Raw genomic sequence first — 25,898 nt, forward strand, 5'->3', positions numbered from 1 at the left:
TCTTTGCAAGAAGCAAATTCTAACAGAGCAAAGTTCAGCTGATTATTAAATGGAAAACCGATTCCAAGTCATGTTTTTCTAAAAAGAATCTAAAAATATCTGCGTATATATTGAAAGGAAAGACACTTAATCATTAAGAATATTTGACTTTATACTTTATAAATGACCTTTAACATCTCTGGCAAGTATCTGTAGTTTATCTGTAATAGGAGGCTGAACAGTTTGCTCGTATTAAGTTTTCTAACAAGTTTTACGGTGGTGTGATGTACATTAATCTCCAGGTCGTAAAGCCACCATTCAAATAACATGATCCATTAATTAAAGCCAGTGACATTTGAACTTTTCAGAGAGCAGGCTGACTTCCAGCTCATCTATTCCTCTTCACACATAATGATACTCGATGCATCTTCCAGCAGAGCCTTTTTTAAAACTGAAAACTAAACTAAAGCTGAAATAATTAGCACTCCGAAGAAAGTTATGTTTTACAGCGATATATGTCACCATCATACAGTAAATATGTTCTCTGTGTTACATAGAAATGCATGTTTCACATATAAAGATAAAACCAAATATAAACTGATAGAAATTCTGTGAACAGTTGCATCAGTGAGTAAAAAAATGTGAATAAAATGCAACATCACAGCACTGACGGTGTCCATCTTGTCATCTTTGGGAATTCTGACTTCAGTTCAGCTCTGATTAAATGTTTGATGAGATTTGGAATAAATGATGAAATCATCCAAAGAGAGATTTTAGGGGGAAAAAACAAGATTTATTGACCAACTGTGATGAAATAAGGCAAAATTTAAAGAAAAAGTTTGTGAGCGGTGGAGAGCACTGAAATGAAATGAGGTTTTGAGACTCGAGATTTGTTACTTTTGTGCGCCAATTCGATTTTTAGAGAATCAAACAGCAAATGTCAATACAGATTAAAGATGTGAGATAAGGTGTGAGCTGTGTATTAAATGTGCAGAATGGATAATAATGTGACGGTACCGATTTTAACCTGACCTTACAAACAAGACGGCATTTTCTTTCTACAATCGTCAAAAGCAGAGCATGTCCTCTTTCTGTAATTTGACATGTACCGACTGTTTGCTCACACACAACTTGAAATTTGCTACCTGATCTTTGTCACTGTGGGCAGCTCGCAGTTACAATGCAGCTAATGATCCCCGTCACACTGAGCTGATTGAAGATGACAGGCTCTATGGAAACTGGTGTCACTGAGGGAAGCTGCAGTCCAACACACCAACACATGACTCAGTGAGATCCTTGTTGCCCAGCAGGGAGGCTGCAGGGAGAGTTGATCTGTTCTGCTCTGCCTCCACAAATGCCAGCAGGTCAAAGCCGAGCAGCTCTGAACTCCCATGTTGTGTTATGTGCATTGTGGCAGACAGTACGCTGCACCTACAGGCTGCTTCTAGTGACAGTACAGAGCTGAATACAGTGTACAACCACGCAAAGAGGAGCGGACACCGACTTATCTCGGTGACTGAAATAGAAATTTAGCAAACATATGCTCGAGATGCAACAAGTGTAGCCAACCACAAGGATCTTTGAACTAAAACCAACCTACAAATTTATACCAACACAACGGTTACACTGTCAAAGAAATGTATTTTCTTCTAGGTTACATTTGTTCATCACGCATTACAAAACACTTGAAATCAACATCTCTTTTTTCATATATTGTTATTAATTTTGACTAACTTCTTTTAGTCAATCACATATGAGACAGGGCAGGAAGAAAGCTTCAAACACGTTGTGAAAAGGTTGCTTTTGTATTCAAACTGTGCTATTGTTCTAAAGTTAGCCAAAAAGTTTTGGTGCCTCAGTTCAACAAAGCTTCTCATAAGTATTATCAAATAAAGATTGATATTTTCCTTTACTTAACCACCTGGTTTTGGTGTCTAAACCCACCACCTTATGCCGACACTGTAGCCATTTCAGACTGGAGACCTTTACTAACACATCATAGGTGAGCAGCGTGGTTGTATAGAAACATGATTTGGAGAGATAAGGTTGCTGAAACCCAAAATTTAACAAACATGATGCATTTTTTTTACTACTACTTCCACACTGTTAAAACACACCATAACAGATAAGAGTGCTGCCTAGCAAATGTTACTTAAGTATAATCAAGAAATGCACTTAAAGTAGCAAAAGTATGCCACATACTTAAGGGGAAAAGAAGCTACAACCTAGCTAAAAGTGCTTCCTCCACTGGCATTATGGGTACATTTTTCAATGAAAAAACATGGCTTTGAAAGATTAGAAACCAAATTATTAGGAGCTCATGATGTGTTCTTGGCAGAAAAATATGATAATCTGTAGACAATTAAACAAACCAGCAAGTTACTGGAGGTCATAATGGACAACAAAGGCTGCCAATGAAGACCATATATGTACAAATGGGTTACAAATTAAAGGAAAATCTTGAACCCTTCACCCCTACAGTGACAGGATCTGGCTCTGGTTTGGATCCACTTGTCTCCTTAGAAGAAAGAGATACTGCAAATCAAAGCCTAGTTGTTTCGAGTGATCGTCTTTATCCTGTGATTAAATATTTGCGTCCCGATGGGAGTGGTCTCCTCCAGGTAGGTACAAGGGCTCTCTGAATGGTTTGCTAGGTATGAAAAGGATGTGAATTATACATTACGGCCTTCACAGCCACAAGATCTCAACCCCAGCTGAACATCTATGGGAGATTTTGTACCAAAATGTTCGATGACGCATCAACAAAACACCAAACTATCGAATATCTTTAGAAGAATGGTGTTCTGTCCGTCACTCTCATAGGAACGTATGAAATATTGCCTGCCTTCACGCTGCTCTGTGAGTCAAAGCACATGGGGAAAAGTATCTGTTCTCCTCAACCGACAATGTGCTAAATGCCAAAGACCAATTAGCCTCCTGTGGCCGTCACTGCTGGGTCCTCCAGCAGAGTTAATTCCAATCAAGCTCTCTGCCTGACATCCAGCTCAGCTTCAAGGCCAACAGACACAAGACTCTCTATTACTGTGTGTGTAATGAATGGAAAAATGTTGGAAAGCAATAAAATGTCGTGTCCCTGTTTATTCTTGTTTTCAAGAAGACGACGCCCTGACATCAGTGGAAGCAGCGTCCGCCAACTGGACACACAGCACTCATCAGAAAGTGATCCTTTGGTTTTTTGGCACGATGGAGATCGAAGTTGCACTGTTACTTCTAATTATCTGCTTCCTGCCTGGCGCTCAGCAAAAAAGTGAGAAGTCTTTCATGGTCTAAAAATATCCATCAAACTGGAGGACAACACAAAGATGAGGCTCCGAGGCTTTGTCAGTTTCTGAGTTTGTCTTGTCTAGTGTCAATTTCCAACTGCCACTCTTCTGTTGAGAATATTTACAGCCTGGTGTCATTCTCTTTCTTGGTTTTTAAAAAATTTACTATGAAGTTGTACTTTGAAAGCATCGCACATAGAGTAATTTGATGTGTTAGCTGTTAAAGCAGTGTGATTGTGAGGAATATAACACCACAATCATGTCATTTACAAGTGTAAAGCAGTGGGGTGTCTGTTAGGCAGATGCTGTCAGCTGTTCAGTTTAATGTTGGATGGGTTTAATGGATTGAAAATCTCATTTTGTAACTAGTTAAAGTGCTTCATTTGTATTGCTGTTGATGGCCACTCTTAGGTCAGTGTCGTTCATGCTAGTAGAATCTATGAATGGGGATTTTGGTTTGGTCCAGAATGGAATATCTCAACAACTATTGAATAGATTCTAATGAAAATCCATTTAGACAGTCGTCTGTAGTGTATGAATCATACAAATTTTTTCTCTTTGGCGACCACCATTTTAATGATTAAGGTTTGTCACTGTAAAGTCTCAACTGCTTATCTTTCAAATTAAACCTTTAAAGACCCTGTCCAGCGAAAATCCAGTTTTATTACTTTGCTAGCGTGTCTCTGTAGTGTTTTTTTTTTTTTATGTTAGAAGACATGTCAGAAGAAAAAACTAAATCGTCAACATCATGGTTAAGCATTTCCACCTTGAAACTACAGTGTAGTAATTAGAGTCTAAAAAAACTTAGATTCAGACTTCCAGGTTTTCTTATGTAGCAAACCTAAGAAACCAACCATGTCATCTTGTGGGATGAAGCTTTCTGTATCATTATTCCACCTCAAAAGTGGATACTGGTTCAAGCATATATCTTTGAAATATTCAAATACCACAACTTAACATTGTGAAGCATATTTTTTTTATAGTGCAGGCTGCATAGTGGTGTAGTGGTTAGCACTTTTGCCTTGCAGCAAGACGATCCCCGGTTCAAATCCCGGCCTGAGCCACGGATCTTTCTGCATGGAGTTTGCATGTTCTCCCTGTGCATGTGTGGGTTTTCTCCGGGCACTACGGCTTCCTCCCACAGTCCAAAAATATGCTGAGGTTAATTGATGACTCTAAATTGCCCGTAGGTGTGAATGTGATTGTTTTTCTGTATATGTAGCCCTGCGACAGACTGGCGACCTGTCCAGGGTGTCCCCTGCCTTCGACCGAGTCAGCTGGGATAGGCTCTGGCACCCCCCGCGACCCTAGTGAGGATAAAGTGGTGTATAGAGAATGGATGGATGGAGTTTTACAGTTTGTTAACGTAGCTGAACATGAGCTGGTATCCTGTAGCTGCAACAAAAGGGGGATAAAGATGTGGACACAAGATCTGCACATACTAAAGATGACAAAGATATAGGGATACATCTGAGCCATTTCAAGACATAAAAGAATCATGGGGGAAAAAAATTTAAATATGTAAATTGATACACAAGATGTGTTTTTAATGGTTAAGTCGAGGCCTACAGAGGAATTTCAATAGCAGGAGTGCGACCTTTTACTTTCTTCCAACCAAGTACCTGTAAATCTAAAAACATTCCTCTCATTCTCACCCCGTCTTTGTGTTTAGTGCAATTAACAAACGGTTGTTGTATGTTGACACACCCATTTTACAAGTGATTCTCATTTACAAGTTGCACATAATTGCAGATCTAGGGTGCCTCTCCCAAGCTCATTAAGTATGTAGTGGCAAGTAAAGTGTTGCTTTTGAGAATGTAAAATGTACTTAAGTTAGCACGAGAAGAGACGATCTCGTGTTGCAAATCACAGCTTGAAAGTCGCAAATTTTATTAAACAGACTCACGCTGCTGCAGCCACTGAACATGTTAGTATGATGGCGTTAGCTCAGAGCAGCACTGGGTTTACAGTGGAGCTGTTTGCATGGCTTTAGGCTGGATGCATTCCAATATGCATACTTTCTTATTACATAGTGTGAAAGAAACACATTTAGTATGTCCCAATAATTAGTATGTCAAAAGCAGTATGCCAGGAACACCAGGATGTGCAACTACACCCAAGCAGCAAGCTTTTCTGGCAATTCCCCTCCTATATCCTGATTATTAGGTCTATTTTTACACCTTTCTAATAATCTTTGTTACTGTAAATATCAGCTCATTTTGGATCTTACGGTTAATACCAACAATTTTGGACCTTTAGTGTAAATATAATCAACTTGGCACAATTTGCTCATCTATTGCGCATTTTTCTTGGTTCCCTCATCGTTCTTGAATGTAATGTGAGCTAATGGATACCTTGAATTTCCCTAAGGGGATGAATAAAACATCCATCCATCCATCCAGACAGACAGACAATCCTCTGCGCAATACCATCATCATATATATATGATGGTGGGCTTACATTACACAAGTACAGCTATGATATGGTGAGTTGACACACGGATAAGTAAAGCTATAACATGATTAATTTCTCTTCTGTTGCATGTCCTGAGCAGGAATATTTCAGCAGCTCTCAGTCTTCTAGACAAATATTTAATCTGCTTAGAACACGTGCAAGTTCAGGCATATTAAACAACATTTACTGAACAAATTTAACTTCTGACGTACACATTACGCAGGTAGAAATGCATTTCATAGCTTACGGTGAAATACATTACGGTGATTTTCTTTTACCAGAATCGCAGCTCACTTTGACCTCCGGCTAACAAGTTGCATAGGTTTATGATCTCACAGAGGAATGAAATACAGATGAGCCCCACAGACATGTCGCTCACGGTGCATTTCTTCTGAATATTTCCATGTTCAGCCTTGCAGCATAATGAAACCATGAACCAGACTCTGATTGGAGGAGGGAGAGTAATTGAGTGTCCCATCATTGCCGTGATTGACAGAGTAAATCAGACAGTGAGCATGTGTCTGCCCCTCAAACTTTAATGAAGGTAATGAATGGACATGAGCAAATTACCCTGCCCCTCTCTCCGTCATGGCCCTCCCCTCCGCTCTCACCCGTCTCCCTCCTCCGTCTCCATCAGAGAAATTCTGTGCAGATCCACAAGCACCAGACCCATAAGTGATTTTGAACATATGAACATATGATGTGTTGCTCTTAAAAGTGTCAAGTGTTTGTTTGTAACTCTTTTTAACATACATTTTCCTGCATTATTTATTTCCTCTTGTCTTTTATTGTTGCAAAAAAAAACAAACGCTCACACCCTCATAAATGTTACTCGTTAGCTGTAACCTGTTACTGTTGCCGGGTAAGAGGAGAACATTAACAAGCCCTGATCATCGTCCAATTAGGCGCATCTGTAATTAAATCTCTTAAAAATCAGAGAAAGTCTTCTATTAACATAATTTAGGCTAATTACCCCTGAGAACAACACAGCGGCATAATTTGATGTCACATTTAGACAATTAGCAAATCTCCCATTAGCAAATTTTTTGACCTCCTCAGACTCAAAGATTTCAAGCGAGTTTTCTGAACATTTTACAATGAGATCCAGACTAATGAGCCGAGATACGGTATCAGTGTCATCTCTCCATGCTGAATGCCATGTCTCAAGCGAGTGCCGTGGTTAGCATTGCAAAAATAATTTTTTCGGCACTAGGGACCCTGACAAACTGTCAGTCATAGTTCAGAAATAAGCTCTCACAATGCAACGAGTTTGGGGTCTTTGCATTTAACCTTCTGACTTGACAGAAGACAAATGGAGCTGATTGGATGCCTCCAACATGGCATAGATGCTTCATTTATTAGCAAGTGGAATCAAGTTACACTTCTTGAAATTAACAGAACAGGAGAACAAGATATTGACAAGATAATGTACAAGAAAAGCACTCAGAGAGCGCAGTACTCCTCCAAAGCTGCTCAGTCATACGAGTTTTGACGGATGAAATCTTAAAACAATTCATGGTCCACAGCGGTGGATTTGTAGTAGGATCGTTCACTTGTTGCCATAGTTACAGTGATGCCGTGCCACTATTTCACAATGATACACAAATCCGTGGATCCAGATTATAAGCTGCAACACTGCCCATAGATTGTACTTATAGACAGGTTGCTTGCCAAAACAAACAAAAAAAGGACAGATGAGTAAATGATGTCTGTGTGCTGAACCTGCAGGTAGCATTAAATGAGAAAGGCTGATTTGTTAGTCAATATTTGAAAGCAATAGATAATATACGAGAGCCTTACTGCATTATCTTCTATCATATTTTGAATTGTCACCTGGTTCCTAAAATTTATATTTTCCTTTACATATATAAAGACATTTCCACCATGCAGTGATGACGAAGGCACAAACTGGTGCATAAAGATTCAACAGACTGCAAGAAGTTTACGCCATTTCCTTAATGTGTCTACCGCTGTTCAAATGAAATCTAACCCCATGAATTTATGCATTTATAAAATCTAAAATAATTATCTTCCAAAGATCTAATTTCCACAGCCCTTCCCCCAGATGAAGCTTTACTGTGTTAGTTCTCAAATACAGCAAGGTCATACTGCAAGTAAAGCCCACGGTGAAGAGGCTGCCAAATGATTTCACACAGGGAAGGACGAGTGTCATAAGGACAGGATCATTTTTATCGCTAAATCATTTATGACATTTTTATTCAAATCCTGCCCCTAAACTTAAAAATTTGTGAGGCATGTATAACCAGGACACCGCTAGCAGACAGTGAAGGACTCTTATCCGAGCCAAGTCCATCAATATACCGTAAGGCCTGTTTCCTCTGTGGCCTGCAGCCAGGTGAGCTGCAGATACCTGTCCTGCTTGTATAATACATGCAGAATGGAGTTTAACAAGTCAGAGATGTAAGACTCAGTATCATAGAGAGATTTGAATTATACAGTTTCATTTTGGAAGCAAACTACCATGAAAATGAAGGTGTTGCTTAACTTTGAGGGTCTGGTTGAGTTAGCAAACATTATTACAGAAAAACCAAAAAGGATGCCTTTTATTCTAAAACAATTCCAATTAAAATCAGTTCTTCTCTTTTTTAAAAATGTTAAAGCTGAAATAAACAGCTGAATATTTTGTATTAGGCTAACATCACTAGCCAGCTAGCTCAGTCTCAAGCTAATGACATGAAACCGCTCTGAAAATGCATTCATTCAGTGAAAAGTCAAATACAGGAAACAATTCTACAAGAAAAATAAAGACTTAAAGTGAGTTTAACAATACCAGGGGCTTTCACAAGGGAAATCTTAAAGTAAATGCAGAAAACTTTTCAAGCAAGCCTGACATTTTCAGTGGCAGAGAAGAGTCATAAAGTCAGTTTTAAAACAATGTCAAGCTAAGTTAGCGGCCATTAGCCAAGATATGCTGTACAGAACAGTCAAAAAGGGTGCACTTAATGACTTAGTAGTTAAACTTTTCCCTTGAGGAAGGAAATTGGGTGATTTACTTTTTAAGGTTACATTTTAAAGAAACAGGTGAAAATTTTAAATGAAGCCAGCTCGCTCAGCCTGAAGCTAATGGTGCCAAACTCCCATGTTGATTCCATTTTTTTTTTTACATTTTTGTAAAAAGAAGATAAAATCTAAGAAATGTAACTTTAACTGATCTTTATGATGATGTATTATAACTTACTGCAAATAAACACAAGCAAACGTTTCTGAGTTTTTGCTACTTTTAGTCTAGGTTGTGCTGTGAAAAATAAGTAAAAATGTGACACAAAGAAAAAACACCCAGAAACTGCTTTGGGCTCAGAAGGAAAAAGAAAAAAATAAATGCTTCAAAATCACTCAAAAGTAAACATAAATCATCAGAATTTTGTCAACAAGGGTTCTGTAATGAGTAAAGTCAAAGAACAGCCTATCAAAGAAGAAATTCTGGGCGTTATTTATTGAATTAAACAGCCATATCTATGATGTAAATTGATTACATATGAAAGCATCGTGCAGTAGTTGTACAATTGTGCATGTCTGGTCTGTTTTATGTTATAAATCAATATCATTTTTGGACAGTAATGAATTGTTTTCTTTTTTGTACGTTACTAATTGAGATTTGTCTGTATTTATCTATAATCCGGTTCCAAAATTATATGTGAACCTATTTTATTCCAGTTTTTTCAACAATAAAACATTAGATAGTTTAATATGCTGCCTCTTCAATACATGGAAGTGTGAGTGTGTGAATGTTGAATCTAAATATAAAAGAATATGGATCATTTTCTCAGTCTGAATGAGGCTGAAAATGAAAAGGATCTTAATTTTGGGGTTCAGATATGATAGGAGTTCTGGATTCACTGGAATAAATCCACATGGTGATTAATGATGAGCTAGCAGACAAGGAGAGCTGCATTCAGGAGTTCAGCCACTAATACATTTTCCACTTTAATATGAATGGCAAGACTCACATCAGCTCATCAGTATACAATGAGGTTATCCAAGTAGGCTCTGTGGGGGGAAAGGGTGCCGCAGCTTCATATTATTAAAATGTCTGTGCGCCTGTATTATCCATAGTGCTGTGGGCTTGTCTTATGAAGACATTATGGCTATTAAATGAGATTGTGGAATCATCCTTCTTCATAGTTTATCACCAAGAGGCTGTGATGTGGTTCAGGAGTTGGCTTCGTGAGCACAAACTTGCCAGGAGTGAACTTTTGAATCCAGGGAGATAATTTCCTGGATGAATACATTAGAAACAAGCATCAATCCTTATTACGGCATCAAATATTTACTCGTTTTCTCCGCGTTTCTGCAAAATAACAAAATCTGCGAAAGTTCCAAGAAGATGTTTAGCTGCGAACAAGACATCAGCTCAGATTAGAACAGATGAGGGTTGGAGCCCTGTGGATCGAGGATCATCATCCCCTCAGCTGCAGGGGCTCCACGCTCATGTTGCCCATAACGGTAGTGAGCCAGACAGCGGCAATTATTCACCATAAAGCAACGTAGCGCTGGCTGGGAGTAAATTACTGAGAGAGCCTCGGCCAATTACTTCTTGTAATGGTGAGACAAATCTCATTTGACACTAAAACACCCTTGCATTGAATGGAGCAATAATGAGCAAAGTCCTCGGCCCTACAAAGCAGGAGGAGGAAACACTCGTCCTGGTGATGCATCCTCTCAATTAAACTCTGCATGAAGAAAGGCTTCTGACATAATTACACCAAGCTCACTGATACTCTTATTACTGCCTTGTAATGATATTATCCCTTTTCAAACCAGCGTAATTTACACAACACATCAACATGACAGCTGGTGGTCAAATCTTGGATCTTTTTCCTCACCAGGTAGATTTTTCTCATCGACCGGATACCCCTGAGGTGTGAAATTCAGTGTGAGTTCAGGCCCAGAGTGCCATTAGAGAAACATCACTGTGCACAAATGAAAATGTCTCCATCAGACAGCACGAGCCCTAACGAGGACTATTAATAGCACCTTTCGGGATACTACCAGGAGGTCACAGTCTGATGTGAACTTTAGCTTTGTGTGATAATTATCTGTTGAAGCCTGAAAATGACAACACAGCCACAGGTAAAGGGAGGCTATTTATAGCTGGAGTGAGGTTTGCTGTTATGTAACTTTCATCTTATTTATAAGGAAGTGCCATTTTTAAAAATCACATTATAGCTGCTAGAAGAAGAAATTTAGTGAAAAAAAGCATTTATGATTGCATTCAAGTGTGACTGAACCTAAAAGCTCAAGTTGAGTTTCTAGAAAGCACAAAAAACATTATAAGTAAACTTTTATGGGGTACATCATCTTTCTCTTACTGATTTTAGAAGTCAGTAGAAGCTATTTTGTTCCATTGTTTTTTTCTCCTCTCGTTTTCTGGAAGTTGCCCAAAGGTTAAGAGTAAAATCTTCCCTCACGTTTAAGCATTTCAAACTTGCAAGGACATATCTTTGCTAAGTTGGGCCTTTAAACAGTCACCCTCCTCCTCAGATCCAGTCTGAACACAAAGTAGTTATAAACATGTGAATCTCCAGTCCAATAGTGGCCTACTTAAGCATAATTTCAAGGAGAGAGTGGTTGTAACCAACAAAATAAAATGTAAATATATGACACAGTATATAAAAACAAGAAAATCCTTTAAGAAGAATAAGGAAGAAATATTCCTCTGGAATTACATAAATCCTGCTCGAGCTTGGGCTCTTTGTCGTGTTCCTCGAGCAGTTTTTGTGGTGTGCGATGTCCTGCAGGCTGCTGCTGTTTGGCAGTGGTGTGGTTTTGATCTGCAACAATGTTTAGAAGAGTGGTACTATATATGTCAAAGTAACATTCAGATAAGTGCCAGGATTCAAGATTTCCCTGCAGAACATTACATTGCAAGGAGATCATCACAATTGTGCAGGCGATCCATCAGTGGTGTTGATGTGGCTGATCAGTGTATAGGAGCACGTTAATTTACTATTCAGCCAACTATTGCTGTATTTTAGTATGTACTCAAAACACATGATGTCTTCTACTGCTTCTGTTGAACTTACCGTTGCCAACACTGATGATAATTTAGTCATTTGAAACTTTATTAGCCTTAATTCAGGCCTATCACTTAATCTGTTATTCAACAGAGTTGAATAGTCAGAGCAGTTTTTCTCCATTCTGTATTTCATTTTGAGGTTTTTCTTGAAACTTTAAAATATTAGATTCTTCTAAGCACAGGAACAGTGAATTCTTTTTTTTTTTTTTTTTTAAACATTTGTGCAAAACTATTTTATTTACAAAACAAAATGGCACAACGTGACAGCAGGGCAGCCATATACATGCACAGTTCAGACAGATATAGTGCTAGCTTCGATTACCACCATCACAGGTAAATTTCATCCAATCAGTAAAGACCCTGGAAAAGCACTCCACAGGGCCGAGGACAATTTTAAGATAAAACTACTTCAACTTACGATTACACAAGGATCTTTCCCCAAGTTATTACACTATTTGTTCCCAGTACAATTTATTGTTAACCATAGATTTATACTCACACAGCATACAGGACGCAAACACTGGTCCCCACCGACAGTAATTTAGGTTACAGGGCCCGTATACCCCTCTACCCCTCTTTGAGCGTGATGATTCATTCATGACAGCTTTGACCCCAGGACAGTGTCGCCATCTGAGGCTGAAACGGAATGGCACACCATGGACACAGCGCAAACTTTCAACACTGCGGTTCAGTCTGAAGTAACAACGTCCTCCCCTCCTCTTTCACTCTTGAAAGGAGAACATTTCCTAGTTCATAGACATCTTGAATGAATCGTCTACCTGCCTTCCCAATGCTTTTATACTTCACCCAAGCTATTCCGCATCTGCTTAAATGTCTGCTTAGTGCATCTTAATGAATTAAAATAGAGCGCAATGAGGTTCGCCTTTGGGAGCCCTGCGTCACACATGCAGTTCCATATGACAATCTGGCCCTTACTGCGTGGTCCTTTAATACGGACACAATCAAAGTGTTAACAAAACTGAACTTGGCCTCTGGATTACTATATTCAGTCAGTCACTCAAGCATATTGACAGCATAATTTAGAATAAGGACATACAGTGAATAATACAAATCTGATGTAAAACGTTCTAAAAGGCTGACGCCTGCCCCTGTGGCAAACAAAAAGAAATATATATATATATATATATATATTTATAGACACATACACACATTTGCGGACTGAGGGATCCTGACCACCATATTTAAGTTCTCCAACCATGCGAGGTGCAGCTTCTGCTGCTCGCCCCTCTCCTCCGCCAGTAAACACAGACGTATGCATTGTCCATCCGTCAAACAGAAGCATCACAGACCACTCATCACAGTCACACTTGGATGTCCTGTCATTCAGTGTATCTTACATGGAAGTAAAGGAAAAAAAACAACATGAAAGGAGAGGGAAAAGTAAGAGGATAACAACACACAGTCACTGGAGGGGGAGACCCAAGGGACAGAAATAAGGATAGGGGGCAGTAGAAACAGGGGCAGATGGGGTCGAAACAAAAATAAACAGGAACAGTGAATTCTATGGCACAACCTTTAAGTTAAAGCTCGTGTCCGGAGTTTGAATCGCAGCGTCTCCCAAAACACTGTTGGTCCCACCCTCCCTCCCTCTGATTTCGCCCCTTTATTTGTGCACGCGCGCAGTACATGAGAGTGCCCGGAGTGCTGCAGCATCTTGCCTGTTTTGCTGTTTTCCACTCTTCTACATTTAGTACATTTAGTAAATAATAAAGGAATTACGTTAGAATTCTGTATTGAGTCTAACTTGTCCTAATACCAAAATAACATGAATCTGCTAGGACGAACGAGTAAAGTTTCAATATGTGATTACACTCGTGTATCCCTCTCGATGATGTTGTTTATCAAACTTAGTGCATTTACGCGTGTGTATGTGTTACATTGTTTATTTATTTCTATCTAGAGTTCAGAATTGCATGACTCCTCTGACGAAGAGTATGTCCCAGACGCCCCAACATCTTCCTCCAGAGGTCGGGCATCTAAACGAAGCCGTCAGGCGGGCTATGGAGGCCGTGGTCGGGGAGCGACGCGAGCACCCCGAGCCAAAAAACTTCCTGCAGTCTCTTGGCCTGACAAGCCGTGGGATTGGTAACTTTTCTGGAAGTTGCTGATCCCTGATGCTCTCTCAGCTCCTCCACAAGCAAAACAAATGTGCGCGCGGTTGCGTAGTGCGTAGCTCGCCCACCTCTGCATGGGCTTGCTTGCTGTGCGCGTAACCGTTGATTAACAGCATGACAAAGCTGAAGCTCGAACTTGATTGGTCGGCAGCAACCGGCGCTTTTTGGAATAACATGGGGGTCTATGAGAGGAAGGCGGAGCTCATGAATAAATTTTCATATCGCGTCATACTAACATTATATTATAGTATCGAACTAGACTAACACATTTAAGCTTTGTTAAACAATGATACATAAATTGAAAACAAACGGAAACTCCGGACATGAGCTTTAAGGTCAAGATTTGAGCCTCAAACAGTGGAGAAAAAGCCAAACACAGACATTGTTATTGCAGTTGTTACAAAACGTTAAACCTCAGCTGCTGAATTCAATCAAATCTGACACAGATTAAAAACTGACTTTATTTAAGCTGTAGATTTACAAAGCAAATTTATAAAAAGTATCTATTTATGGTCTGAGACAGGATTACTCAAGTCGCATCTACATTTAATTAAAACCAGACTTCGACTACAGTTGTCATTTTATTTAAGTCTTTTTTTAAACTTTGGCATTGACTCAGTCAGTTTTTGCTTGCATTTTCAGACAGAGTTTGGTTCATTTTAAGCACCAAAGCCACCTGGTAATGTTTTCAAAAGCATCTTAATACCTGCACTCTAAGTTCTATTCTGAATTTACCGCATGTTACAAGCTCCATTTAATAAGTTTGCATGTGCTTATTCACACCAACACAAGGGGTTTTCGACGTTATCTGGATAACCTTTTCTTTACTATTGATCAGAATCTATAATAACACATCTACTGAGTCTACTAGAAGGTGGAGGAGGTCCCTTCTGGCCTATATGTGAACAGATGTAGTCATTTAATGGGTCGATAAAGTCCAAATCAGGTGGCTGTTAATCATTTGAGCCGATGACAAAACTGCACAAGTTTCAATCTAAACTGTGGAAGGCTGTGAAGAACCATGAGTCACCGAACATTTCCTATGGGGATAAATAAATGGGGCTTTGATTTCTGGAACCAGACCATGCCTGAAATAGCTCCTCCAGCTCCCAGTAAAGCCTTTAAAGGCCAACTTTGTCTTCAACCTTTATTAGAAGTGCAGCTACACTCATACTGAGGGCAGACGTGGAACATTTCAATGAAATGAAAGACAGTAAATATGAGGTAGACATGTTAGGAAATGGTGAAACTCTTTAACATCATAAGTTGTAGAAGTCTTCAGCTCACAGGAGCATTTTAGGACTAAAGCGTTTTCTGTGAGTAATGCTTGAATTCAGGGTGGATGCATATTGGTGCAATAGAAGCATGTGAGATGTTTATGTTGAACTAACTTCTGATGATCACTGATAAGAAATAAGAGTCTCAGTGAGTAAGGAAGTCCTTATGGAAGATCAAAGATGTTTCCTACATGGTAATAAAAGTACCAAAGGAGCCCAGAAGCAGGACTATCAATCAGCTTGTGTTTCATGAAGTGACATTTCAACAAAAGAGTAAATCTAATGCACAAGTTAGACTGCGTTTTGCCATGGTGTGACCCAGCAGACGCCTTCATTCTGATGAAAAAATACAGAAAAAAATATATTGAACATTTAAGGTTTGCAGAATTCTCTATTTTTTCCATTTTAGCTCTGAGTTCAACTAAAGTTTAATTATAGCAATATTAAATTTAGTGCTTCCTAAAACAATGCAAGCTCAAACAACCGCAGTTCCTCCAGAGACAAATCAATGAGCATTATAATGGAACCATTAGCGATTGTTGCACACGCCATCCGGATGCATGAACGATACAAACATAATTACTGACAGTTTCTGTTGCTTCCTCAATGACAATGTCTGGAAAATAAGCTCAGACTCATACTCAGATCAATTATTTCAACTGTAGTTAAATAATAGCTTGTGACTGATTGTTACATTAAGGTTTAAAGCTCACTCACTAATACTTTATTGATCAGTTACGAGTCACTAATAAGAACCACTTATTAGGTTGTCAGGCTGTGAAATACTGACTATGACCGGTTGTTGTAATAAATATGAGATGTCTCAAGCTTTTTAGAAAGGCATTTAGTCTGCAGTCATTTTATTCACCTATTGCACCTTTTCTTCCTTCAACTAAGTAGACTATTAGAGGGATACAGCAATCAGACCATAACAAATGGACATATTGATAATATCTTCCCTGTTTCTTTGTGTGTCATTGAAGTGAGAATGAGTCAACAAAAAACAATCCAACCACAACCACTAGCCCACGTTGAATGGAGAGATGCTGTCAACTGGAATAAAGTTATCTTCACTTCACCTGTTCCTCCTTCCATTTGTTCATCTCTGTTCCACTCTGTTTATGTCGGTTTTCATGGTTTGATGGACCGGAGCGAACCAATGGACAACTTGGGTCGACTCTTGAACGGACTGGAGTGGACCTGTAGGTCAAAACACAGACACAAAAAACTGTAGTGGAACAGAAACAAAGCTTCAGAGAACAAAACAAACAGCAGCAGAGACTCTTACACTGAACTGAAAGAAAACAAGCAACATTAATTATGTGTAATCCCTTCCTGGCGCTGGAAGTATATTAGTAGGCTAGGTTATTATTTTAGCCTCAGTGAACAGGATCCTGAGTGCTTACCAACTGATGTTGAATTCGCCAAATCCCCTTGTTCAAATAGATGGTATTATAACAGGGAAATTTTACAAATAATAGTGCAGTGCCTCCACTCTGAAACTACTGAACTGAAAATCAGTGAGCTATATTTGCATTTCCCCAGAAACAAATAATGCTTATGGTGTTAATACAAGCAAATAATATGACAGACACAGGTCAACCAAATAACATATATAACAGTAACACGTTTAATATTTAACACAACAAATTATACCTTTAACAAAGGCAGCTTAGCTGATTGTATCAACAGACAGTTTTAACAGCATTCAAATGTTAAGATTTGTGTGAGTCAGTTTGAATAGTTTTCAAAGTTCAGCGTGCGTACGTGCCTGCGTGGTTTGTCCCGGGCAGACGAGCGGCGGCAGGTGTTAGCCGACCAGCTAGCGGGGGAGACCGGGGAAGAGCAGCCGGCGGACCCGCACAGTTAAAAATGACAGCTCCGGTAGCTTGGTGCTTTCCGTTTGTTTTTTTTTTGGGCGCGGACCAGTGAGGCGGCAATTTCGGCAAAATTGTAGTGAGGCGGTGGCCTATACCAGCGAGGCGGCCCGCCGTCGGAGGGGAAACACTGCGATCGTGTAGATGCTGCTATTAAGTCAGTTTTACTTTGACCACACCATAGCACCTGCGTGCAACCCGATGACGACATATTAAAGTTTGCCGCGATTGACTAAAAACAAACCTGTCAGAGGCGGGACATACTGTTGCATTGTCCAATCCGTGCCTCTTTCCTCATAACGGATTTACATGGAGCGGTCCCAGATTGATATTGTGGAGTACTATCAAGTACTACACAATTATTAATCTGGCTATTGCCAGGTTACCTTCGATCCATTAATTGGAAAAACAACTCTTTGTCTCATGGAAAAAGGCTCCTCTTACTCACGACTCCAAGATGCATAGCAGGTCTAAAGGGTTGACTGCGAAGATGAAGCAGCAGCAGCAGGCAAGATTCAACAGGTGTTGTCCGTGTACAGCAGGTTCAGCGACGGGTCCTTCATCACAGCAGTAGCAACAAGCTAATTAGCATGCATGGTCCTCCAGCGAGGGGCTGCACAGTGGCGTATTGGTTAGCACTTTCGCCTTGCAGTAAGAAGATCACTGGTTCAAAGCCCGGCCTGGGCCTGGGATCTTTCTGCATGGAGTTTGCATGTTCTCCCTGTTCATGCGTGGGTTTTCTCCCACAGTCCAAAAGTATGCTGAGGTTAATTGATTACTCTAAATTGGCCGTAGGCGTGAATGTGAGTGTGATTGTTTGTCTGCATATGTAGCCCTGCGACAGACTGGCGACCTGTCCAGGGTGTCCCCTGCCGTCGGCTGAGATGGGCTCCAGCACCCCCTGTGACCCGAGTGAGGATAAAGTGGTGTATCAAGAATGGATGGATGGGGTCCTCCAGCGAAGTCCTCAGCTCTCCCAATCCTCTTCAGGGAAAGTGGTGGGTGGGGTTCATAACTGTCTCTGATATTAGCACGTGCTTAAATGTCCACATTTGAATCCAAGCCAAGACTTTTTCAAGCTAGATTAGCTGCACCTCACTTTGAACTTCGATATAATGAGTTGCTAAACTGCAAGTTTAATGAGACAGAAATCTGCTAAATAATCATTGTGCCAGTGCAGGTATAAAACTTGAATCACCTAGACACTTAAAGGGGAACTTCGTTTTTTTTCAACCTGGGGTCTGTTTTCATATGCCATTTCATACATGTGTGACGGAGAAATTAATTTTCAACATACCTCCAGTATTTAGCCAGGCAGGCAGCTTAGCAGCTCAGCTAGCGAAAACTATGGGGCAACTGATGTATAAAGGAGAAAAAATTATTTTATTTACATCAAAACTCGCAGGTCACCAGTGGGATGAATGATAGAAGTCATAGTTATATTATCGTTTTTTTCCCCAAAACTATCGGAAGTAATACAAGACAAAAGCCAGTATCAAACACTTTCTATTTGTGCCTTTAACAGTACAATCATCAATTTCAAAAACGACTCTTTTGTGAGCCTGTTAAATCAAATTGGTGCTGGATGGTGCTGTTGTGCAAACACATGACATAATTATATTGTTCAAACAGAGCTCCAAGACATAAGAAAGAGCAGAACGTAGAAGCGATGACACCCATGAGCGCCGCCCCTCCACATGCTCCCAAACACTAAGAACAAGGCTTTGCTGAATGAGTCCGGTTTGTCAGCAGATATGGCACACTCTGTCTTTTTTAATAAGCTCTGAGTTCAACAGTACAGTTCACAGTTAGACAGTAATGGTGCTGATTTTGACATCTGGCTTGTTTGTTGCTCAGCAGAGACTTTCCAGTGTGTGCAGGGGACAAATAAACAAGCATCATGCATTTTTCAAGACTTTAAATGTGACGAAAACTGTCGATTTCATGTGAGGAATACAACTTTTTCCATCCTCGCACATCTTTAAAAGTCTCCAGCAGTCGTGATGCTGAGTTATTAACCGCCGCCCGCCTTTCTAGTATGCTGGGATTATTTATCAGCGACAAAATGATGATGTCAATGCTTTTGAGTCGCTGAAAGTGTTCTGGTTGTTCAGTCATTTGCTCCCCACTGCTTCATCAACACTTCCGCCCGGCAGCATTACCTCAGGAGGAATCCAAGAAGACGAGAGACTTTATTTCAGGAGCAGTCACTGTCTGCTAAGATGAACTGTGAACAGCTAAAGATAGAGGCTCTATTTTGGTAACTGGAGATATTAAAGATACATATGAAAGAGGCAGCAGAGAAGACAAGAATGATAGCGCACTCATTCAGATAGCATGACACAACTTTAATGAAATATCCAAAGGTTATCTTCAGACAGTGACCACCAGTGTAATTATGGTTGTTTAACTGACAAAGGTTATGGAGCTGCTGATTAGCAGTCAGGTGCAAATGAGCTCAACATCTGATTTTGGTCATTAACCCACTGACTCATCATGTAAGGGCATCAAAAAGCCCAAAAAACAAGAAACTTTGCCTCCTAACAGAAGCTTTTAACATCAGCATAATCCCTGAAATGCACAACAAAAGCCTGCAAAAACAACAAGCGTGACACTGTTAAATGTTCTGCTACACTGCAAAGAGATGTCAATAATATGTAAAACCCAAAGAGGGATGAATGACCAAGTTGCTTAACCGTGAACAGGATAACATTCAGAACAAGCTGCCTAATCATGTATGACAGGAAATTAATTTGTGCCACAAAGCAGATTGTAATGGTGCAGCAGCTATTGCTCAGCTGATTTAGAAATATGTTTCGGCTTGAGTCATATCTAATTCCCTTCCTTATTCATCACCTGTTTGTTTACGTGTCATTACGACAGAGGCCACTTAAAGGGGTTAAAAGAATCCATGAAATCTTATTAGGCTGCCAAACCTCCTATGAAGATGAATAACAGGAGGCTTTTCTGAAATGTCAGCCTACTGCAACTGCTGTGCTGAGGAATGAATGGAGTCCTCATAGAAAAAATGAAGATTTGACCATTTAGAGCTTTTATTTGGATAAATTATGTATTGGACAAACCAAAACAGAATTGCTGCCAAACTTTAAAGCTGTTCCCATCAGTATTTTATGGATGGTTGAGGTTTGTAATGACAATTCTAATTCAACTCTGCAGGTTCTCTCTGGGACGCATTTTAGCATGTTTTAGCTCTTTGTTTGGTTTAATGATCTTATAGGTTGATTAGTCATAATAATTACATCCTATGTCATTTCCTAAAGACTTTCCCTAGATGCCGATGGAAAAAGGAAAGCTGTGAAGGAGAATTCATAAGAACGTAGGAAAAGACAGCCTCTGTGCCATGATGGAATATTGCTGTTCCAAGAATTTGTTGGATGCTATTATCTGCTTTTATTTTGTGAAGGATGGTCCAGTGTATCCAGTGCTAAAGGAGGCATTGAAGCAACTTTTCAGAAAATTCATCCAGCTATGGTCATGGCTGCCACTGTCATACTTTTTGGACATTTCACGGAGTTAGGAATTTTTCAAAGCAAAAAAAAGTAATTCACAGGCAACTAAAGAGACTTATGAAGTAGGTGGAGGCCAAAAATGAGCAAAAACAAAAGCAAATTTTGGACTCATATTTGTCAGATGGTCAGAAAGCTATTTTAATCTTGCATTCCTCACAAGATGATACTATGTCAGTGTTGCATTTATAGGTTGTTGTGGTGCCTTCAAGTGACGAAATAAACAATTACTAAATTTGAAAATTATGGTAAAAAACAAAATTATAGTATCGTTACCGAACTGGCAATTTGTGATTCTGTTTTTGAAGGAACAACTTTACAACTTTAAATACAACTTTAACTTGTTTTTGACATTATATAAAAATGCCCTATAAATGTAGTATTTTTATCATATGAAGTGCCACAACTGTTGATGGATTTACTTCCATTTAACTTTGTATGCCATCTGGTCTGTGGGACTAAAGGTTGAAGAATGTTAACCTGCTCACTTTTTCCCAACTTTTAACCACATCTTATAATCTTCAGCTGCAAACTAGTTGCTCAGTTTGGCAGTCTGCTTTTCATACCATTTTTCCTGTGCAGTTTGAAGACTCTCTGGTCCATATTGACTTAAAGGTTGAACTTATTTTCTCCAGAAGGCCATGAAATATTAGTCAAATCATCTAACAAACTAGTAAGTAGATTATTTTATTTGCCTGTTCAGTTTGTTTCATTAGCTTCATTTGACATGTTTTAAACAGCTGGCAACTTATCTCTTGCTGTTTTAAGTTTACATTATTACTAATTATAGTCCTAAAAAATAAATATTAGGCTCCCTAAGGGTAGCATCCACAGATGATCAAACAACGCTTTTTTTTCATCTTTTTCTCATTAAAAAAACTGGCTGGAAAAAAAAGAAAAGATAAGTGGTTAAAATGTCTTCTCAATGGGCTTCAAAGGACCAAAAGAAGAAAGCTATAAGCGTGTGCGTACATCACTATTTGATGCTGTTTTTTTTTTAAAGAGATGACTAAATGTTCTATTCTGGTAGTGGATGATTTATTTCTGCATGCAGTGTACCTCCAACATAAGACGACAGGTATGTTCACGTCAGCACAAGTGAGAAAAATTAGCTCCAGTTCTATCTTTAGCAGGATTTAGCGAAAGCAGCTGAAGTGATTTATGAGCACAGTCTCGTTGTTGTCACATGAATGATGCTCATCTCGATATAAAAACTACAACGAGATACTTCACAGCCTTGTCTTCCTTTTTTGTTAGGCGCAGAATCACACTGTAATGTGCAAAGAAGGATGTCATTTTAATCGTGTACGTTTCTGCCAAATCCGTCAAAGTGTCCGTGACCTTCGTCGTCCTGAATGCCTGCAATGCTACAACCGCCATCCCTCCTGGTGATGATTTCACGAAGTAATACGGCCTGTTAATGGACTGATCGATAGCGTGACGACAGTAGATGCATATTAATGGCGCTGTGACGCGAGTGTGTGTGTCCGTTTGAGCTTCGAGACCTAAAGTATCTCTAATGATGTGAGGAAAATGACATCAGGGGTCAGCTGACAAGCCCGGTAATGAGTACAGTGTTAAGTCCAAATTCAGGAACATGCTCCCCAACCTCTGGCCTCTGAACCCAGACTGCCATGACGTCCAAGGCAGGGGAATGCTAATTGGGCTCTGATGTACAGTACAATGTCCACCAGGACAAAGAGAGAGGAAAGGTGGAGGACACACAGGAGGAATGAGCTGGGTGTGTGCTGCAGATGCAAATTTAACTCAAAGGAATATGGAAATAAAATGCTGTCGTTTAAAGCATTAGATAGGCATTTTTGTTCAGGTAAATTCTGTGGTTCGTAATGAAAATCAAATGGCCTCCGGCACCTAATACTTCAGCTGGAAAGGTGGGATGAGAGGCAGAAATTCCAACCACTTAACAAGGTACACTGTGAACCGCTGTCAGCTCTCTGTATTCCCTGTATGCTGTGCAGAGAGCTCAAATTAAGAGACAAAAACACATATCTATATGCACTCTGTAACTTCTTCAAGCAAATAGACACAGTCTGCTTCACCTACACAGAAAGTTAATTAATTGTTCAATTCTTCTGTAAAGGAATGACACTTTAATAGGGGATGAGAGTCAGATGTGAGCCAATTAGAAATAATGCCAAAGTCAAACATGTAGCGCAAACGTCAACAAACTGACTGTACAGTTATGTGAAAAAACGAATAAAAAAGAGATATTAGTTATGTGAGTGGACAAAATTGAACTTTTTTCATGAGTCTGATGATTTTGCATGAAAAAGTGGTCAACAACTTTCAGAAAGACTCGAGGACAGTTGTGCAAAACAACTGAAAGAATTTGTTTTTGCTAAAGGGGGCAGCACCAGCTTCTGGGGTCTTTTTCCACAGAAAAACACATCTGTTGCCTTGATAGCTCACCTGATAGAGACGGAATTCTGACTGCAGAAGCGTGCATTTGATCCCAAGTCATCCCTTGTCTTTCTCCCTTCCTTGTCTCTCTTCAGTTGTCCATACAATATAGGCAACAAAGACCAAAAAGTACACTTAAAACTATCCATGTGTGGTGTTTTTTGTTGAATAAATGATTGAAAAAGCTAATTTCCTTTTGTACATTGTGCCTGTATCCCTTTTTAATATTTAAGCACCGCTTCAAGGACAGCCTGCATATCCAAATACGTCAAAAAAGACAACAAATTCTATAGAATACATCAACTTTTTCATATACAAACACTTGTGCCAACAGCTTTCAAGCTACAGATCACATCAGCATCTACACCTGCATATTATCTCTCCAGAAAAGCAGCATCGCATTGTCACATTGACTCTTAAAACTCTCACTCCACAGCTATAAGACAACTAATCCTTCCATCTGCAGGTTGCATTATACGTGTGTATGCTGCGTGGGTGTTGCATTCACTCAATATGGATAAAGGCTTTGTAATGTAAGGCACACAACATCACGTTTGCTACTATATACACTAGACTGGCTGTACAGCTGCAAAACTCCTCCACCAAGGTTGCCTTTTGTTGCTGTAAATTCAATGTTTCATTTGTAAGAAGAAAAATGAGCATTTTTTTCCCCTTTCTGGTGGCATCACGTTGAAGAGGCCTTGAAAGAATCTTTCCCGTGTTTTGTCTGAAATCTTTCCACTTTTGCAGCAATCGGATTTTTTCTTCTAAATATGGTGATTGGTATAAAATGTAGGAGTGCTATTATTGGGCAACAAGGTTAGTCAAATGATTAATGTTTAAATATCATGTTTTCCTAGTATGTGCAGATATTTGACTGAGTAAATAATGTTAGGAGCACTGTGTGTTGTTTCCTCATTAAAAAGTTACAGAGCCTAATTTTGAGTGACTAATTAGCCTAAATATAAAAAAATCAAAAGAAGTACTGTCTTTCACATCCTTAAGTGACTCAGACAGTGAAGTAGAGACCAAGGCTAAGAGAAAGAAGCACCAGAGAAGCCGGTCAAGAAACCAAAAAGTGGAGAGAGTCCCAAGCCAGGAGGCTCATCCAAGGGCAGCAGTAATGGCGACGACAACATGCTCCAGATTGGAAAAATGAGAAATCTCAGCGTCAGAGACTTCAAGAGTGAAGTCCTGATTGACATCAGAGAGGACTGGATGAGCCAAGATGGAAAGATGAAGCCGAAGAAAAAAGGTATCTCCCTGAGTCCTGAGCAATGGAACCAACTGGAGGACCAGATTTGAGAAATTAACGATGCCGTATATATATATAGAGAGAGTATAAATATTCCTTTCAGTGTTATCTATTGAACTAATGGTACATGGTGGCTAATTAGTTTTGTTAAAGTGAAACTCTAGAATGTTGTTGATGGACATCAGACTCTTCAGAAGCTGAAGCACCCAAAGTCAGATTCTGGCCACTCACATATCAAATTTCTCTTTTGTTGAACGTTTTGCATTGAAAAAAGCGACATGTCACCAATGAAAACACAGCGATGGATTCCCATAAAGGCTGAACTTTTGCACTGTGCTGCAGTCAATCAAGCAGGACCCAGAGGGCGACACCGATGAAAGGGCTTCATGTGGATTCCCCCTTCAGAAAGCTGTCACTCACGAAGCCCCCCGGAGGAGAAGGGGGGATCCTGAGTTGATGTTTGGAGTTCAGGTTTGTGGAGTGCATGTGTGAGAGACGGTCGGCGTATTTTAGGCAGCACTTTGCCAACAGCAAAGTCAGATTTGACCCAAATAGAAACGATATGGAACAGTGCTGTCTGTAATCTTTTATCTGAAGGCGGCTTAGAAAGTGCAGATGCTTGGAGTTTGATTCTGTATACACCGCTGAAACACTCACATACTGTTTAATGTTTGGAAAGTTTATCCTTGAATTTAACCTTCAAACACATGGCAAAAACTGCAAATGTTAAAAAAGAAAATAGCAATTCTGTTCTGATGATTGTACAAACTTTTGTCAGTCCAACACAACAACTCAATAACTAGAGTTGCAGGGGTTTTTGTTTTACAGCAGATGGTAATGTCAGACTATTGGTTAGTCGATCAACAGACTGAAGCATTTTAGCAACTGTTAACTCGATTGCTTTGTATTATCACTTGGAAGATCAAACATTTCCACATTTCCACTGAAATATCTCCAACTCTAGCTCATGGATTGGCACAAAATATCAACATTTATGTTTCTCCTACCATGAATCCTGAAGATTTGTTTGTTGATTCATTGTCTTCTGCTTAATTGGGAAGTAGGCAGTCGGTATTCCAGGTGTTTCTGTCCACGGCAGTGTTTTCCAGTTTCTCCTGAGGGATCCCATGGTGCTCCCAGGCCAGATGAGATAAATATAATTCCCAAAGTGTGTTCTGGGCCTACATCAGGGTCTCCTCAAGGCTGGATGTGCCCGAAAACCTCCACAGGAAGTCTCACAGGAGACATCTTGATCAGATGCCAGAACCACCTGAAAGTCACACAAACTAACACAAACAGACACTTTGGGCCAATTTGGAGTTAATCTACCTGTCACCAATTAACCTGCAATGCTGCAATGTTTGGTAAGTGGCAGGTAAACTCTGAGAAAAGCCATGCAGGCTCAGTGAGAACATAGAAGTTCCACCCATAAAGGCCCCAGATAAACCCAGAACCTTTTTCTATACAGTTTTAACTCCTGCAGCACCATGTCTTCCTGCATCTAACAAAATGACACATTTAACTCCAATCAGTGCTGTTCCTGAACAGAGCCACACAGAGCTGCTAGCATCACACATATACTTTTACCTCTTAAGGGCTCAGAATCCTTAAAACAAGACAAACAGACATGTTAAATCTAATACAGCTTTCAG

The 25,898-nt window shown here is 39.7% G+C and overlaps 1 pseudogene; it reads left to right on the plus strand.

The window, feature by feature from the left end:
* The first annotated feature begins 2,580 nt into the window (after positions 1-2,580).
* Positions 2,581-24,362, plus strand: LOC127531347 (activated RNA polymerase II transcriptional coactivator p15-like; annotated as a pseudogene).
* Positions 24,363-25,898: the final 1,536 nt, after the last annotated feature.

The sequence above is a fragment of the Acanthochromis polyacanthus genome, chromosome 20 (genome assembly GCF_021347895.1).
Source record: "Acanthochromis polyacanthus isolate Apoly-LR-REF ecotype Palm Island chromosome 20, KAUST_Apoly_ChrSc, whole genome shotgun sequence".
Lineage (NCBI taxonomy): Eukaryota > Metazoa > Chordata > Actinopteri > Pomacentridae > Acanthochromis > Acanthochromis polyacanthus.